Source organism: Macaca thibetana, chromosome X (assembly GCF_024542745.1).
Source record: "Macaca thibetana thibetana isolate TM-01 chromosome X, ASM2454274v1, whole genome shotgun sequence".
Taxonomy (NCBI): domain Eukaryota; kingdom Metazoa; phylum Chordata; class Mammalia; order Primates; family Cercopithecidae; genus Macaca; species Macaca thibetana.
In genome coordinates this window covers 109,006,214-109,025,262 of record NC_065598.1, presented here as the reverse complement: position 1 = coordinate 109,025,262, position 19,049 = coordinate 109,006,214, and the positions used below count along the sequence as shown (strand labels likewise).

Sequence of the window (19,049 nt, the reverse complement as noted above, 5' to 3'; positions counted from 1 at the left end):
AAAGCTACTGCATAGCAAAGGACATAATCAATGGAGTGAAGAGACAATCTATAGAGTGGGTGAAAATATTTGCAAACTATGCATCTGAGAAGAGACTAATAACAAAATATGTAAGCCACTCAACTCAATAGCAAGCAACCAAATAATCCCATTAAAAATGGGCAAAAGATCTAAATAGACATTTTTATTTGTTTTTTTAAACATACAAAAACCATTATTTACAGCTGAAAACCTAAACACAATCTTGGATTCTGAATCTCTGATACTTCCGGAGTCTGTTGGTCAAATGGCATAGCAGCAGGCAGGGAAGCAAACACAGGGGCCAGTCCAGATTATCTTACTCAAGAACATCGCCAAGAGGAAGTGAAGGTCTGATTCAGTCTTGGTCTGAAATACATCTCCCCACACCGTGAGATCAGCATGTGTACCTTGGCCTTATTATTGGGGCCTGTGGGAACATTCTCAATCTTTTTCATCAGTAGCAGTCCATCAATGATTTTTCCAAACACTACATGCTTCCCATCCAGACCATTGCACTTAGAGCAGGTGATAAAGAACTGACAGCCATTTGTACTGGGACCACTGTTCACCATGGAAAGCAGGACTGGAACTGGGTGTCTGATTTTAAAATTTTCATCTGCAAATAGTCCCTGGTAAATGCTGGTGACTCCAGTAACATCTCCATTAACAAAATCTCCACCCTGAATCATGAAATCCTTTATGACCCTGTGAAAGGTGCTCCCTTTGTATCCTATTGGAACCCGATCTTTACTGAATTATCTGGTGCAGAACTGCCTAAAGTTCTCGGTTGTGTTAGATACAATGTCTACAAAGAGCTGCATCTACATGTGGCCAACTACCTGACTGCCAATGCTGACATCAAAGAATACAACGGGTGCTCAGGGCTTGAATTTGTCACCACCATGGCTTTGACTCAGAAGCAGAAGTCTGACATTTTTCAAAAGAAGACATACAAATGGCCAACAGATATATGAAAAAATGTTCAACACCACTAATCATCACAGATATGCAAATTGAAGCCACAATGGTTTCATTTTACCCCAGTCAAAATGACCATTATAAAAAAAAAAAAAAAAGAAAGATAATAAGTGTTGGGAGGATAGGGACAAAAGAAAACCGACACTGTTGGTGGAAATGTAAATTCGTACAGCCACTGTGAAAAACAGTATGGAGGTTCCTCAAAAAATTAAAAATATAATTAACATATGATCCAGCAATCCCATTCATTGCTGGGTATATATCCAAGGGAAATTAAATCCATATATCAAAGAGATATCAGCACTCCCATAATTACTGTAACACTATTCATAATACACAAGGTATGGAGTCAACCCAAATGACTATCTCCAAATGAATGGATAAAGAAAATGTACATATATGCAATGAAATATTATTCAGCCATAAAACAGACTAAAATAGGCCGGGCACGGTGGCTCACACCTGTAATCCTAGCACTTTGGGAGGCCGAGGCGTGCAGATCACCTGAGGTTAGGAGTTAGAAACTAGCCTGGCCAACATGGTGAAACCTTGTCTCTACTGAAAATACAAAAAATTAGCTGGGCGTAGTGGTGGATGCCTGTAATCCTAGCTACTTGGGAAGCTGAGACAGGAGAATCGCTTGAACCTGGGAGGTAGAGGTTGCAGTGAGCTGAGATAGCTCCATTACACTCCAGCCTGGGTGACAGAGTGAGGCTCCTTCTAAAACAAACAAACGAACGAACAAATAAACAAACAGAATGAAATCCTGTTACTTGCAACAACACGGATGAGCCTGGAGGACATTATGCTAAGTAGAATAAGCCAGACACAGAAAGACGAACACTACATGATCTCACTCATATGCAGAATTTTAAAAAGTTGATTTCATAGCAATAGTGTAATAATGATTAGCAGAAGCTGGGGATGGGAGCAGGGACGTGTACAAAGTTACAGTTAAAAAGTGTAGAGGCCGACCAGGTGCGGTGACTCACGCCTGTTGGGAGCCTGAGGCGGGTGGATCACCTGAGATCGGGAGTTCGAGATCAGCCTGACCAACATAGAGAAACCCCTTCTCTACTAAAAATACAAAATTAACCAGGCATGGTGGCAGGCGCCTGTAATCCCAGCTACTCGGGAGGCTGAGGCAGGAGAATCACTTGAACCCGGGAGGTGGAGTTTGTAGTAAGCCAAGATGGTGCCATTGTACTCCAGCCTGAGCATAAGAGCAAAACTCCAACTCAAAAAAAAAAAAAAAGAAAAGAAAAGAAAAAAAGAAAGTGTAGAGGCCAAGGTTTGCTGAAAAAAATCACTGACATGGGGCAGATTGATTAATAGGTACAAAGACATACAAATTATTTAACATGTATGCACACACAAGAGGCTTCAGAATGATGACCTCAAAGATAGAGGGGAAACGGTTAACTTTTATAAAACTGATGTTAATAAAGTATGGACAATGGTCTAGAAGTATGATTGAAGAAAGGGGTATGATCTAATGCTGATAGACTGAGTAGGGAAACCCAGCAAGGCCTCTCTGTCTAGACCCTTCTTGGTCTCTCTGAGCCTGTATTCCTTCCTTCTGGGCGTAGGGCAGGGCCCTCTCTGGAATTAGGGCCTTATGACCTACAGTCAAACAAGGCAGGTCAGATGATTTCTTTATAACCAGTTTTTACATCAAATATTTTTAGATTTTATGTCTGACTTTGGAGAAAAGGGGTTCTGGTTTATACGACTCACCTTTAAGAAGAGGGATTCTAGTTTCTATGCCTACTTCTGGGGTTTTAGGGTGGGGAGGAGAATAGAACTGAGGCGGGCAGGAGAAGGTCAGAGAAAAACTTTTGATTCTGATGCTCCCACGGAGGCTTTCATTATGGGATGTTGTTTTCTGAACCTCAAGAAGAGGAAAAATAAATTCTGGTATTCTATTACACGGTAGGGTGACTACAGCAAATAACAATATAATGTATATTTCAAGATAGCTAGAAGAGAATAATTTGTTATCACTATAAATAAACTATAAATGTTTACAGTAATGTAAATGGCAATTACCATGATTTGATAATTATATATTTATACATGAGTTGAAATATCACATTGTACCCATAAATATGTGCAATCATTATATATGAATTATACATTTAAGAAAAGACTAACAAAAAATATCATGATGAGGGTATATGTACGAGTGAAACTCGGGGGGATGAAATGAGTACTACAATGTAATAATAATATAATCTTGAGGGTGAAAAAGTTAAAAATTTTTTCCTTCAATTTTTAAAATTTTTATTTTGAAATAATTTCAGGCTTTCACAAGTATTGCAAAAATTAAAAAATAATTATTGTGTAACCTTTATCCAGATTCTGCAAAAATTCTGTTAACATCTAAGATAATCAAAGAACAATGATCAATGTCACAAAATTAACATTGATATAATTCTATTATCTAAAGATATTATTCCAATATCACCATCACGGTTCACTACAGCCTTGACTTTCTGGGCTCAAGCAATCCTCCCACCTCAGCATCCCCAGTACCTGAGACTACAGCTGTGTGCCACCACACCTAGCTAAGACTTTCCTCCTAATGGCTCCTTCTTGTCTAAGATCCATTCATGATCATGTGTTGCATTAATTACCATGTTTTAAGAGTGGATGAATTTTAGTGATAACAATGCACAAGAGCCAACAGGTGACTGAAGTGAAAGGGGGGTGAAATCACATTAGGAAAAATCACAGAAGTCCAGAATATCATTCATTCACTCATTCACTCAATAATTTCCTTTTGGTCTCTTAAATATGTGCCAGGCATATGATTATGTGCTGGATATTGGCAATAGTAGTGTAAGTATGTCATAGTTTCTGACCTCAAAGAGTTCAAATCTCACCCAAATACCAGTCCCTTTAATGATTCTGACCAAAAGAAAAATCCAAAGAGGTTAACAGTTTGATAATTCACCTTGAAATATCTCCAATTATTCAACCATGAGAAGGACTCCCTTGCTAAGTTGTATGTTTTACACTTCCCTTTGCACTTTGTTGGAATTTAATAAAGGTAATGATAATGATCAGTATCACTGCCTAAAGATCAAGATCAACATTCACCACCATCTCCAAGTAAAAATCAATTTTATTCTTCGTATACTATTTCATATAGGGAAAATGTAATACTGTATATCATGAGTTGTCATGCTAAGAGTTAAATGACTATTGCATTTCCAAATAAATGTCTGCATTCTATATTACGTGGTAGATAATAGAATGCCGAAATGCTTCTACTCTGAAAATAAGTGAATTACTGATGGTACTCCATGGCTCCCCACTACCTATAAGGTAAAACAAATTGCTTAGTTTAATATTAAGGCTTTTGTACAATCTAACTCTAACCTTTCTAGCCATTCTCCATTTTTCATCCTGCATGGAAGTCTTCCTCCATTTCAACCAAACACTGATGTACAACATAATCTGCACTCTGTCTGTCTTATTTGTACTGTTTATTCCAAATTCAAAAACTTCTTCTTGCTTTCTAATTACTAAAAGTCTACCCATCCTTTGTATCTCTGGTGCAATAATTGCTCAATACATGTTATTAATTCTTTTGAATGTTTTAACTCTTAAGGTAGAGGCAACAAAACCTTGAGAACATCAGTCTAAGAACACTAGCCTTAACCTATCAAAAATTAGAATGTGGTTTTCAAACAACGTAAATAATGAAGACCCTGGGGATCTTTCCAGGCATTCATATTTGTAAGCTATCCTGGTTGTTTCTGCCCAATAAGCACTTTCTTACAGAAACTATAAAAATAAATAGGACATAAATGTCTCTTAGAATCCTTATTGCATAGCGTTCCCAAGGGTTTATTCTCCTGAGTACTACATGTTATAAACCAAGAATACAAATAAGTATAAATAGCAGTCCTGGAATATAAGACACTGACAACAGATCTAAAAGGTGTATTCATTATTATTCAAAAGCACCTTCATAGGAATATCAAAAATAGTGATTGCTGCATATAAAGCTGAGTCCTTTCAGTATTAGAGAACAATTAGGCTCAATTATATAGAAAGATTGAATAAAGCATTAAGTGAAAAATCATTATGCAAGCAGATGACATAGTTTTCTTTAAAACAAATAAGCAAGTTATGATCCTAACCCACCTTTTAAAATCAGCCAGTGTATAAGTTCAAACCACTTTGAATGATTTGAAATGAAACCTTATACTACAGGATTGCTGGTCTACTTTCCAACTCAGAGATAGTAATGAATCTCTCACTATCTGTATAACATCATCCGAGATGGTGGTGGCATGGTATTATAAAATACTTGAATACCTGGTTCACTCTGAGCCCACCTTAACACTCACGAACATGCTGTCTTGCTGGCCTTCTCTACCTTTCCTCCTAATTCCCAAGATTCTGACTAAATATTATGATGAAAAATCAGCTCGATATTTTACATCTTTCTCATCAAACTTTCTTTCTTCTGTCCTCAACTGTTACAGTGCAGGCAGATACATAGGGTATTACAAATAAAACACAATAAATAATATTTTTCCTTCATATTTTCTATCATTTACTCATGAAAATCACCTCAAAAGAGGTCGCCTTGTGTCTTCTCTGTGAATGACAAATGTGGAAATGAAATCTCTCTGAAGAAAATCGGTAGTGAAATCTTGATGTTTAAAAACAATATGAGTTGCTATTGAATTATACATCAGTGTCTTTAAAATCTGCATGCAATTTCAGTGTCCCAGCTTATTCAAAGACTTGCCACAAGGAGAGAGAAGCAAAAGGGACAAACTAGTTGAGAACATCCAATCATTGTGATATAGGTATTTTTGTTCGTTGTACCTCTGAATTATTTGGCACATGTTACCCAAAGTGACATCTCAAGAATTTACTACATTCTGAACTTTTCAACATTATCCGTTTTTAAAGAAAAAAAGCATTGGCTTGGATAATCAAACAAGTCTTTAACAGTGAAATGTACTTTTTTGCTTCAACTTGGACATAACTGGCTCTGCTTCTTTTTGGAAATTTACACTCCTTAACAGAACATCATACTAATTTATGTATGTAGAACTTCCCTGTTCCACATGAAAGACAGATCATTAGCAAAACTAAGAAGTAGAGAAGGTTAGTCAGAGATGACCTCCACCTTCTCTCCCTTCTCATTTAATGTACATCTTCTCTCTCAAACTACAACTTTCTCTCACTCCTGATATTCATCGCAAGTCCAATTCTGACTCTTGTTTCCTACCAATGACAACTACAATGCTTGCTCTAATTGCCATATCCAGGGTATCTTGATTACACTCAGAGAATCTGAAAACCAGCATTTTTTTAGATCCAAAAAAAGGCTCCAATAGTAAAATAATGGGCCAGTGGAGGGAATATTTCAGAAGAAATTCTGCCCAGAAAATCTCTTATATCCATCCAGCTATGTCAAGTGTTGTGTAAAGAAAAGCCATGATTACAATGCTAGACACATAAGTACCCAATAAATACTTGTTGATTTGCACTACATTGTAATTACAATGCCAAGTATCTAAACGTACATGTCACTTAGCTTTTTCTAACCTTGAATATCCTAAGCACATAATGATTTGGCAGAGTAAAATATCTGCAATTTGCTTTTCCTCCACGATGAGCAGATAGCAATGTATGCTGAATTGCAGGATAATATCTGCAGACTGAAGTCAAGTCTGTGGTCAGAGGAAATGTCAGCCTTTGACTTAATGAATCTCAAGCAGAGTATTAGCTCACTGAAATAGAAAGAGAGAGAATACATTTTAAAGGCTTTATTTGAATTTCATAAAAGGAAAGAAAATCATTTTTATGCTTTTTACCATGAAATTTCCAATGGATAATTGGCAACTCCAGTTTTCACCACTGACAAGTCCTGATCTAGGGGTTGCATTATCTTCATAGAGAAAGGCAGTAGAGCAAGGTTTGATAAGCTTTTTCTGGTAGTTCATGATTCTATTTAATGTTTTCATGAGAAGAAACAACAATGACTCTTCATACCATTTACCTGTTTATTGTCCTCACAACCAAAAATAAATATGTTTTGGGGGGACAAAAAGGCCCATAGGTGATGAAAGACTCCTAATAATGAGAGTTGGGTCAATATACCTGATAGTCAATTAATACTGCACCTGATACACTTAGCTTTTATGACATGGAATGACCTACTCTCATACTCATGAATGCATGCTCAAAACAATGTCGATATGAGCAGCCAGGTACTCAGTAGTTCTCATAGTCAGAAGAAGTGCAGTAGTGAGACACACGATTTTTGACTGTGTTGGAAACTGATAAGAAAATCATGAATTATCGGCTGGGCATGGTGGCTCACACCTGTGATCCCAGCACTTTGGGAGGTCAAGGCAGGCAGATCACCTGAGGTTGGGAGTTTGAGACCAGCCTGACCAACATGAAGAAACCCCATCTCTACTAAAAATACAAAAATTTGCCAGGCGTGGTGGCGCATGCCTGTAATCCCAGCTACTCAGGAGGCTGAGGCAGGAGAATCGCTTGAACCTGGGAGGTGGAGGTTGTGGTAAGCTGAGATCATGCCATTGCACTCCAGCCTGTGCAACAAGAGCCAAACTTCATCTCAAAAAAAGAAAAAAAATAATGAATTATGAAAACAATAGCATTCTTACTACGGATAATTGAGAGAGACCATACATTTGACAGTTTATTATACAAAGTTAATATCTCATCACAGATGACGAGTTACCTCTATTTTATTCAGGATGTCTAGACATCACACACACTGAATCTTAAAAAAAAGTGTCACCTCTCATCTCTCATCCCTAATTTTCTCTTAAGGGCATAGAAGGAAAGAACCCTGCATTATAACCTGCAGGAGTCATGTTTGGTATAATTAAGATTTTATTACTCAATTAATATATTACCTCAATTCATTATAGTACCAGCAGGCAATTATATTATATTTTGGTACCCTATTCTGCCTTTCTTGAAGCACTTGTTTACTGTATCCCTAGTCATCATATCCATATTTATCTAGGCTTCACCCATACTTGTGATGAGCTAGAGTAAGGAGTTGAAAACCTAAAAGAGAGTATGGGGACAGTGGCAAGTTGGTATCCTCTTTCCTCAAGGAGAGTAGAATTAGGTGCTTTAGGCCAATCATGAGCAGCAGTGGGAGTGGTTTGAGACACCCTGAAGGGTTCATTTGCTTGTACATCGAAAAGGGAGTGTGCTTCACCATACTACGGCGGGGACTGCTGGTTCTCCATCTACTCTTTCAGCCTTTAGAATGGAAAAGGAACTGAGTTAGCATTGTTCAATCATTGAACTCCATTTCTCCCTAGCTAGAACTCTCACATAAGCCATTTGTTGCCCACGGAAGGTCCAATAAAGACAGACTTCCTTCTTCTTCCTTTCCTTTTCCTTTTCTTCTTGATTCAAGCAGGGAATATGTTTTGACTTGTGGAAAAATAAGCAGGGTGTTTAAATTGTATATTTAAGCTACACAGCAAAAAGAAAGAGTATAATGGAAGCAGGTGTAGTGCTAGGGGAAGGGGTGGGTGGGAAAACTATTCAATCCAAGAGCAGTATTCAGTATTCCTAGAGAAAGGAAATAGAAATAGCTTCAGCATAGCAGCCAGTCCACGTCAAAAGTAGACAACACTGAAAAATGAGGACACGTGTGGTATAAAGAATTGCTTCCAGTCACTCTGAACTTTGCCAACACTTGTCAGGACAGTCAGAGTACTCAAGATACATCAAATAGACACTCTTGTACAGGACAATTAGACACATTGCGGAAACGGGTAGGCGAGAGAGAAGAATTGCAGCTGAGCAAAGGTTGTGAAAGTGGCCTTTGTACTCTTCCACTTAGCTGTCAAGTTTGGAAAAGGCCTGGGAGAAAACTATGAAATCTCCCACTGTGCTGCTCAGAAAAGCAAACGGGCTAATTCAAGGATTATTCCTACTGAGGGGAAAAACAAAAACAAAAACAAAAACAAAACCAGGAGTATCTTAACTGAACTCCTGTCATTTACATGTGCCGATAAAGCCCACTCAAAGCATGGCTGTCTTATGATATTGCAAAGACATTTTCCCAGCCTGTTGACCCCTTGTCCTTCACCCTCCACCAATACAAAAATCTCTAATGTTAGAAATTCATATATAAGTATCAGTACCGTGTAAGAGTTGTTTGATATTGTTGATACAGCCTCACGGAAAGGATCTCACAATCTTACTTTGTGATCTAACAAGGTGTAAAACACTAAAAGTCTGAGACTTAGGGTAGGAAAAAAAAAACACTCGTTTAGAGAAACTATTTTTTTTTTTTTTTTTTTAGCAGTGCCAGGGTGGGTCTAAAATAAGCTGATTTTACCTAGGGCAGCACCAGCTTTAAACAACTCCATGTTCTTTCATAAGTTTTCCCACTGGAGTGGATAATGGTGTACAGATCTTGAAAGTCTTTGTTGCCAAGCACGGTGGGAGGGGACTGAATTTCTGATTTGCACATATCAAGTATTGGCAGCTAGTGGCTCTCTGAAATGTATGCTGTTAAGGATTCTGTAATGTTTTAGTTTGTTACACAGTCCTAGCTCAGCTGAAAAGGCACAGTAGTCTTTAGTATCTGACATTAGAGAAAAAAGACAATATAATTTGTGCCTGGGGTGCTTGGAAATGCTGCAGGCTTCATAACAATTTGGGTGAGGGAAAATGTGGATAATGACTTTGTAATTGTTTCCATATATGGCAACAACACAGATTATGTATAATCATAGAAGTAGCATTAGCATTTACCATGAATCAGTCAATCCTAGGAGAACTTGTAGATGCCCCTTTCTGCATACATTTTCTACCTTAGTGATATCCTCCCACTACTGGAACCACCTAGAGTGTTTACTGTTGAACCATTAAATTTCAAATTCATCTTGAGGTAATGGAAAGCGCAGTGGACTGTGAAGTGAGAAATTCTGGTCCAGCCTCTGCCACTTACTACCTGTGGGAAATTTGAGCAAGTACCTCCCCTGTTCTGGCCTCTGTTTCTTACCATGGAAAATGGGAAATCTGGATTAAATGAATCACTAATATCTCTTTTACTACCCAAATCCTGTGATTTCCAAATGTTGCTCTCAAACTGCTTCATGTGTATCAAATGATCTAAGAGTTGAAAGAGACCATAATAGTCTTTTCCACACACCCACTTAATGTTTGAAACACTACAATATAACCTTCATGCCAAATGACCATTCAGCCTTTCAAGAAACACTTCAGTGCTCAGAAACTCACTATCTGTTGATTTTTCGTGGTTTCTTATACATTGGATACTAACTCATTGCCAGTTTTAGGCACTTTGAGCCTCTTTTTCTAATCAGTTATCTGCTCACTAACATTATCCATGGTGTCTTCTATTGAACAGAAATACTTAATTTTGATGTTTTTCGAGAGTTTTCTAAAAGTCTGAGCTACAAACAGAGTGAATGAGCCACCACAACAGATAGTGAGTTTCTGAGTAAATTATTTCAATAGGAAGTTTACTGATGAGAAAACCCAAAGGTTAGCAAATAATTTAAAAGATGATCTAGTTAATTAACAATCAGAGAAGTGGAAGTTAAAATAGTAAGCACTCACTTTATATTCACTACACTGGCCAAAATTAGAGAAATGAATCATCTGCCACATGTTGGCAGAAATGCAGGGCTAGATCTGGATAGCCCAAGAGTTTAATGAGGTTCTTGGCCCATTTTTGTACAGCTCATAAGATAGGAATGGTTTTAACATTTTTGACGGGTGATTCATGAAGAAGTGGACGAAGAAGGAGGAGGAGGAGGAAGAAGAGGAGTAGCAAAGACAATCCCGAGTGGCCTGAAAAGCCTAACGTATTTACAATCTGGTTCTACACAGGAAAAGTTTGTGAAGCCCTAGGCTCTAGAATCCCTCATACACTGTTGGTGGAAGAAGTCATTCTATAGAGCAACATGGAGCTATTTATGTATACACTGTGTGACCCAGAATACACAGGCTTACAAAAGTATAAAATGGGACATGTAAGGCTATTCATTGCAACGTTTATGGTGGCAGGAAGTTGGATCACTCAGGCTACTCATCATTGGATTTGGGGTTAGGAGTCAGAAATGATAGATAATTGAGTCGTCAGTCAATTTAATTGGTAAAGTGTGGTAGATGTACATTATGGAGATTATGTAGCATTTACAAATGACAAAATAGATACACATGCAACAAACTAAACAGAACTTAGAAAACATGTGGAGTGAAAAGAAATAAATAGAATGACATCTATATCAAAATACCACTTATGTAAACTAAAAATATGCAAGTACAAAACAACAAAACATATTTTACAAGTAGACAAACAGTAAAGGATTAGAATCATTGCCTGGGGGTATGAGAAATTGAAATAGAAAAAAACAATCAAATATGTGTGGTCCTTGCAAGCGGCAATGATAATCAGTGTGACATCAACTGAGGAGTGTGATAAACTCAATTTTCCTCAACAGAGAAGCAATAAGAAAAAAAGTTCTTAAAATATAATGAATTCTTTCTTCACATAATCCCCATCCACTCCTTGGTCCTAGTTATATTCTCTATCACACAAAACAAGTAAAATCCTTCTTTCACATATGCCTATGACAGTTCTTACCCCTTTAGGTCCTTTTTATTCTACATACACAGTTCTGCCCTCTCGATGGCTTTTCTGAATGTGACAACCAGAAATAAATATATTATTCAAGGTATAGGCTGCCTTAGTTCATTTGGGTTGCTATAGCAAAATACCTTAGACTGGGTAATTTATAAACAACAGAAATTTATTTTTCACAGTTCTGGAAACTGGAAAGTCCAAGATCAAGGTATCAGCAGATTTGGTGTCTAATGAGAGCTCGCTCAGCTTCATAGATGGTGCCTTGTTGATGTATCTTTACATGGTGGAAGGGGTGAAGAAGCTCCGTGGGGCCTCTTTTATAAGGGCATTAATGCTATTCATGAGGGTAGAGCCCTCATGACCTCATCCCCTCCTAAAGAGTCCTCCTCTTAATACCACCATATTAGAGACTAGGTTTCAACATATGAATTGGGAGGCATGAGGACACATTTAGACCATAGCATAGGATCACCATCACACAGTAGAATAAAAATATTTCATTCCAGACACTATACTTCTCTCAAAGAAGCTTAATCAGAATTAGGGGTACAAACTGTGTGTTTTAACTCTTACCTATCTTGCATCATCACATTTAACCCTGTACTAGGCATACAACAGTAACTTTGTAAATGTTATTTGCTGTTGCATGTCAAATGTACTGTATGATAAACATTATTATAAATGCAGGCCGGGTGCGGTGGCTCACGCCTGTAATCCCAGCATTTTGGGAGGCCAAGGCGGGTGGATCACGAGGTCAGGAGTTCGAGACCAACGTGACCAATATGGTGAAACCCCGTCTCTACTAAAAATACAAAAATTAGCCGGGTATGGTGGTTCATGCCTGTAAACCCAGCTACTCAGGTGGTTGAGGCAGGAGAATCAGTTGAACCCTGGAGGCGGAGGTTGCAGTGAGCCGAGATTGCACCACTGCACTCCAGCCTAGGCAACAGAGTGAAACTCCGTCTCAAAAAAAAAAAAAAATTATAAGTGTTAAGTGTAAGTCATTGTATCCAAGCATGCAGCTATCCAGTGGATAGAACTAAATTTTTAAAAATCAGCATAGGCTTACTTTCTTGTACCAGATAGCATATTCTAGACATTACAGCTAATCAAATAAATCTATTATAATCTCAAGTGATAAATTTCAACAAATGATGGAGAACTATAATTTCCTGTAAGTAGTTGGATAAGTCCAAAGGAACTTTACATTAATGGATTCATGTGCAGTGTTTATAAGATAAAATAAAGTAACTATTTTCTGGATGGATTGGGGGTTTAACACAGTGTCAGTAAATGTCATGTCTGTATGAACAAATATACATGGTTGATTCACTTCTTTTAGTTATGGAAATAGCTGTGTTGTTCTGCTGATGGCTCAATTAGCAATCATTTCTGACTCCTAACCCCAAATCCATCTAAAATGGTTGATTCAGCTATGCGTGATCATCTCAGAACTGAGTCTACATGTGGATTAACAAAACTGTTAGAGGCCGGGCGTGGTGGCTCATGCCTGTAATCCCAGCACTTTGGGAGGCCGAGGCGGGCAGATCACCTGAGGTCGGGAGTTCGAGATCAGCCTGACCAACATGGAGAAACCCCGACTCTACTAAAAATATAAAATTAGCCGGGCGTGGTGGCACATCCCTGTAATCCCAGCTACTCGGGAGACTGAGGCGGGAGAATCGTTTGAACCCGGGAAGCAGGAGGTGGCAGTGAGCCAAGATCGCGCCATTGCACTCCAGCCTTGGCAACGAGAGCGAAACTCTGTCTCCAAAAAAAAAAAAAAAAAAAAAAAAAAAACTGTTATAAAAAAACCTTTAATCTTTAATGTCACTAAAGTATCTGTGCCAAAGCAAAATGTCTCTTCATTTTATAATTTTCTACATATGTGCTCCTAATGCAGAATTATATGAATTTTTTGTAGGAAACTGAACGAAGAAGAAATAGGAAACTGAAAGAAAGACTACTGCAGGCTTTATTGGACTTATTTGGGGCAATATTTTTATTCTTATCAGTGCATTCCAAAGTAGAAAAATGTTTCACCTCTTTTCCAATCCAAAGCACACTGAAAAATATCACAAGCTTCCACTCTCTCTCTCCAAAATTGGAAGTTTACTTATAAGACCTAGCATTCGTTTTTCAGGCTCTGATAATGAATGTACCACGACTTCTTGCTGTGTATCTGCCTGGAAACTTTTCATCCCAGAAAGTAAGCATGCTTGGATAAAGCTCATTTGCATATCTGCAACTCAACAGGGCCAAGAAAAGCTTCCATCATCAACAACAACAACAAAAATATACCAAAGTGTAGCAGAAATAGATGTGACTCTCCAAACTTCAAGAAGTCCCATGAGCTTCTGGAGATAATCCATCTTGTTGTCTCTTAATTGCCAGTAGGTTTATCACAACTTCCAGTTTGATTTTTAAGGAGGCTGAACTGTAAAAGTATTGTAATTAGCTCACTAAAATGTGCAAGGCAAACTGGGGAATTATAATTCATTCTTTGAAGACTCAGGAAGACAGGAAGTCAGGTAAGCAATTCATTCACTTTTCTCAGATACTCTTTGGGCATAGATAAGAGTCAGGAAACTGCACTGACATTCACTTCTGAATGCAGTATACATTTATATTTATTTTACACGGTTTTCATCTATCTTATGCATAATGTCTAAAAAGGAAGGAAGTAGTTATCTTGGGAAAGTTTATCTGTTTTTATCTGAACAACGAAGCTGGCTATTTGCAACACTGTGGTAAGCAAGCTTTAAGTTACAATAGCAATTTGATTTGAATCCCAATAAGCCTAGTATTAGGCATTACAGAATACTTACTAGGCAAAGACTTATTAGGGAAATCAACTTTTGCTTTCCCAACATGCTCATTAAAATTATAGGTCTTAACTTTATTGAAGTATACTCAATATTTATGACTTTCTGGAACAACCTGGATAATCCCTTTCTCAGTATCACTTGTTTGCCTACTAAATATCTACTTCCCCTTCCTTTTTTTTCACGCCCCCCCACCCCGCCCGAGACAGTCATACTCTATTGCCCAGGCTAGAGTGCGATAGCGTAATCTCGGCTCACTGCAGCCTCTGCTGCCAGGGTTCAAGTGATTCTCTTGCCTCAGCCACCTGATTAGTTGGGATTACAGGCACGCACCACCATGCCCGGCTAATTTTTGTATTTTTAGTAGAGACAGGGTTTCACCATGTTGACCAGGCTGGTCTCGAACTCCTGACCTCAAGTAATCTGCCCGCCTCGGCCTCCCAAAGTGCTGGAATTGCAGGCATGAGCCACCATGCCTGGTTTTTTTCTTACAACAACACAATTTATTTCATGTGTGCACTCCTGCCCCATATGACCCAAGGGCTTAGGATTCTAGTCTCAGTCCCAGACATAAACCTTAATCAATCTAGGTCAATTTTTGTGGTTCTATTTTTATTGCCAGTGGTTGATTTAAGGGTAATTAATGGATTGTAGCCAATGAGACATGAATGAAGATCTGTTGGGGGCTTCTGAGAAAGATTTGTTCATTCTTCAGAAGAAGATATAGATAACATTGCACCTTTTCTGCATCTGGACATTGTCATATCTGCATGAGATCTATGTAACTGCTGTATCCATCTTGTGACTATTACAAAAACCAGCATTAAGATGAAGCTGATAATGAATTCAGAAAAGTAGAGAAATGCAATGACTCATGTACCTAAATATTTAGAATTTATTCATTTCAGGCTCTTAAGTAATATCATGTAAAAAAGCTGACCACAATTACTCTATCCTCTTCTTCTAAGTTCTCCAGGACAATTAATAATAGAGTCTTCATTTGTCCCATATACATTTAAAAAATAAACTAATGGTTAAACATAAATAATTAAATTCACATGTTTATCTCTACTCCTATCTGAAACTTCTAAATAATAATATCATGTTAATAGTGATAATAATAGTTGATGACACAAATAACTTTGTGTCAAACACTGTTCTAAGTACTTTACATGTACTAACTTCTATGACACAGGTGCTCTTTTATTTTTATTTTTCAACAAGAAAATAAATGAAAAGAAAAAAATAGAAATGCAGACAACTTAAGTAAATGGCCTGTGCTCTCTCAGCTGGTAATATGGCACAGCAAGGATTCCAACCCAAAGAGTTCAGCTTTAGAACCTGCGCCCTCAAATACTATGATGAATGAAAAGGCATAAACCCATGAGGACAAAGGAACCCCAAGAAGAGACAAAAATTGATGAGAAATATTAGCATAAATTTGAAAGATAGAAAACAGATGGAAGCATGTTGACTGAACAAAGCTAATTAAATCAAGATCGAAATGCTTACAGAAGGAAATGCTGGTAAGAAGCAAATTATTGCAGCCCATGGAAATTGGAAAGGCTCAAGAGTTCAAAACACCAAGTATCTCAAAAGATGATGGAAAAAAATTTATAGGGCAGAAAACAGAGGAATTATTTAAAGACTATATAAGGAGATACTAGAATTCCAGGTGCTCTTCACTCTAGTAGGTGATCACATGTCTATTCTTTGGAAAGATTTAAGAAAGCCTCCAGATTGAAATTTCAAGCACAGTGGTGGGTGGAAGAAAGAAACAAACAAAAACAAGGGGATTAAGTGAATTATTTCATAGGAAGAATTGAAATGCCTAAACTCTTCTCAAATACAAGTAACCAGGCAAGAGCTGAGATAATGTATTTTTGAAGAATCAGTGCCTCCTCAAAGGGGAAAAACGTTATACACAACAAATTGGCAGTCCCCCTTCCGGGTATCTGTGTCTCTATACAATGACTTTACCGTGAATATCACCAGTTAACTAAGAAAATAACAAAGACTTTTCAAATAGCCTTTTAGTTTTACTCTTAAATATAAATGGACAATTCTTTCTTCACTCTTAAATGTGAGTAGAGAGCCAAGGATGTCCGATATTTGATGAAAACTTTCAATGTGAAACATAGGCGGAAATGAACAAATAGAAAAAGGAAACAGAAACAGAGACAATGTGAGAAAGCATAAGAAAGATTTAAGAAAAACTCTAGCACCTTAGAGAAAGAAAATATATAGGATCATGATAGATTGCCATATAAAAAGAGAAAAGTCTCTTTTTGTCCACCTTTACTGAGGTATAATTGACAAAAATTATAAATATTTACAATGTATAATGTGATATTTTTATATATGTATACATTGTCTCATGATGGCTACAATCAAACCAATTAACACATTCACCACCTCACATATCTTTGTATGTGTATGTGGTGAGAACATTTAAGATTTATTCTCTTGGCGTGCCGGATCATGGCGCAGGGGCAGCGCCAGTTCCAGGCGCACAAGCCCTCAAAGAGCAAAGGCAGCGGCGGCCTCTGAAAAGAATCGGGCCCGAGAAAAGGCGGTAGTGTTATCTCTCCCAAGAAGGCGCGCCTTGTGCAGCAGCAAAAGCTCTAGAAGAACCTAGAAGTCGGGATCCGGAAGAAGATCAAACATGACGTGGTGATGAAAGCCAGCAGCAGCCTGCCCAAGAAACTGGCACTGCTGAAGGCCCCGGTCAAGAAGAATGGGGTGGTTGCCGCCACCTCCTCCAACCAGACACCTTCCTGAGGACGCTGGCCCCAGCGCAGGCCAACACCCAACCCCCTACCTCCATATGGGATCTTACAAGTGATCCCACACTCTATACTGTCAGGAAGAGGATCCAGTCCCCCAGCACTGGGCTTCACCTAGAACTCCAGCGGGGGCCAAGGGTGCTGAGAACCCAGCAATGACCAGGAAGATACAGTCACCAACTTCATCTGTCCCCGTGCCCCTTCCCAGGTCCTGCCTCCACAGGTTTAACCCAGAACAATAAATCTGGCTTTGTCATCCCTCTTGCAAAAAAAAAAAAAAAAAAAAGATTTATTCTCTCAGTAAATTTCAAGTATACAATACAGTATTACTAACTACTGTCACCATGCTGTTCAAGAAAAAATCTTGAAAATTAAATAATATCAAAACTTCTAGAAAAATCATCAAAAGAAGTTAAAAGCAAAGTCGAGGACTTGTACAGAAGGTAGAACATCAAAGCTATAAAGTAATAATTACAATATAATAAAAAAATATATATAGCTCTTATGTGTTAGGCACTGTTCTGAGCACTCTGCACGCATTAATTCATTTTCTCTTAGCAACAAACCTTAAGATAGACACTATTCAATTTCTATATAGGGACACTGAATAACAGAGAAGACAAGTGACTTGTCCAAAGTCAAAACCTAGTAAATGGTGAAGCTCACATTAGAACCCAGGACCTCTAGCTCCAGAGGAAATGCTTGTCTAACCACTACACTCCCTCCTTAGCGAAAAGAAAAAAAAAAAAGGTAAAATGGTAGAAAACATACAAGATGAATCCAAGAAGTCTGACAAATTGAAGAAAGAAAACACAGAAAATAGGAAGAGAAGAAAAGTATCAAACAATTACTCCAAAAGTGTTTCCCATAACTGAAAGACACAGTTGGTGATTAAAAGGACTTACCATATAGCTCTTCCCCTACTCTCCAACTAAAAGAATGGGGGAAAAAAAAAAAAAAGCCCAGATCAGGACACATCTTCACTGAATTTTAGCATACTGTGGATATAGGTAGGATCTTAAAAACTTCCATAAATGTCACATGCAAAGGAGTAGAAGTCAGAATTGCCCTGGACTACTCAACTACCACAGTGGGAACTAAAAGATTTTGGAGCAATGCCATCACAAGTGGAAGATGATTCCCCGTTCATAATTCTATTCCCAGAAAATACATCATTCAAGTATTAATGTAGAATGAAATTTGTTTCAAACATGCACGTTCTTAAAAGATTGACTTCCTTTTTATCCTATCTCAGGAAATCATCAAGGACACACTCCACCAAAACAGAAGAATACAAGAAAGAAGAAGCAATATGGAATATACTATTGAGAAAGGTATTTCAGTTCTTTTGAAGACCTAAAAGATATGAGTTTATGCATTGAAAAAAGCTCGCTTTTCAAATAATGATAGCCACATATTGATATTATACAAAATTATGATGTAACTTTTCTGAAGTTATAGGGCACAAAGGAGAAAAATTATTTTAGACATTGTGTAAGGATCAATTAGACTTCCAAGATCCCAGATACAACCCTGACATTCACTGGAGACTTTGATACTCAGTGCATAATCATCCTTTGCTTCTCAAATGTTGTTACAATTATGGGTGATTGTAACAGTCATTTGGGATGTTTCATTTCAAATCTTAGCAATATAGTTTATTTCCCACTCTTCAATCCTGGAGACCCTGACCTATATTTTGGTTTAGATACCCACATCCATTACCATTTGCTAGACTTTATCTTCACTTTCAACTACTCCACCTTTGGAAATTATTTTAACTTCATT

At 37.8% G+C, this 19,049-nt stretch overlaps 2 pseudogenes; one reads left to right on the top strand and one right to left on the bottom strand.

Moving 5' to 3' along the window:
- Positions 1 to 341: 341 nt before the first annotated feature.
- Positions 342 to 925, bottom strand: LOC126945873 (peptidyl-prolyl cis-trans isomerase H-like; annotated as a pseudogene).
- A 16,031-nt stretch (positions 926 to 16,956) lies between these two features.
- Positions 16,957 to 17,256, top strand: LOC126946469 (leydig cell tumor 10 kDa protein homolog; annotated as a pseudogene).
- Positions 17,257 to 19,049: the final 1,793 nt, after the last annotated feature.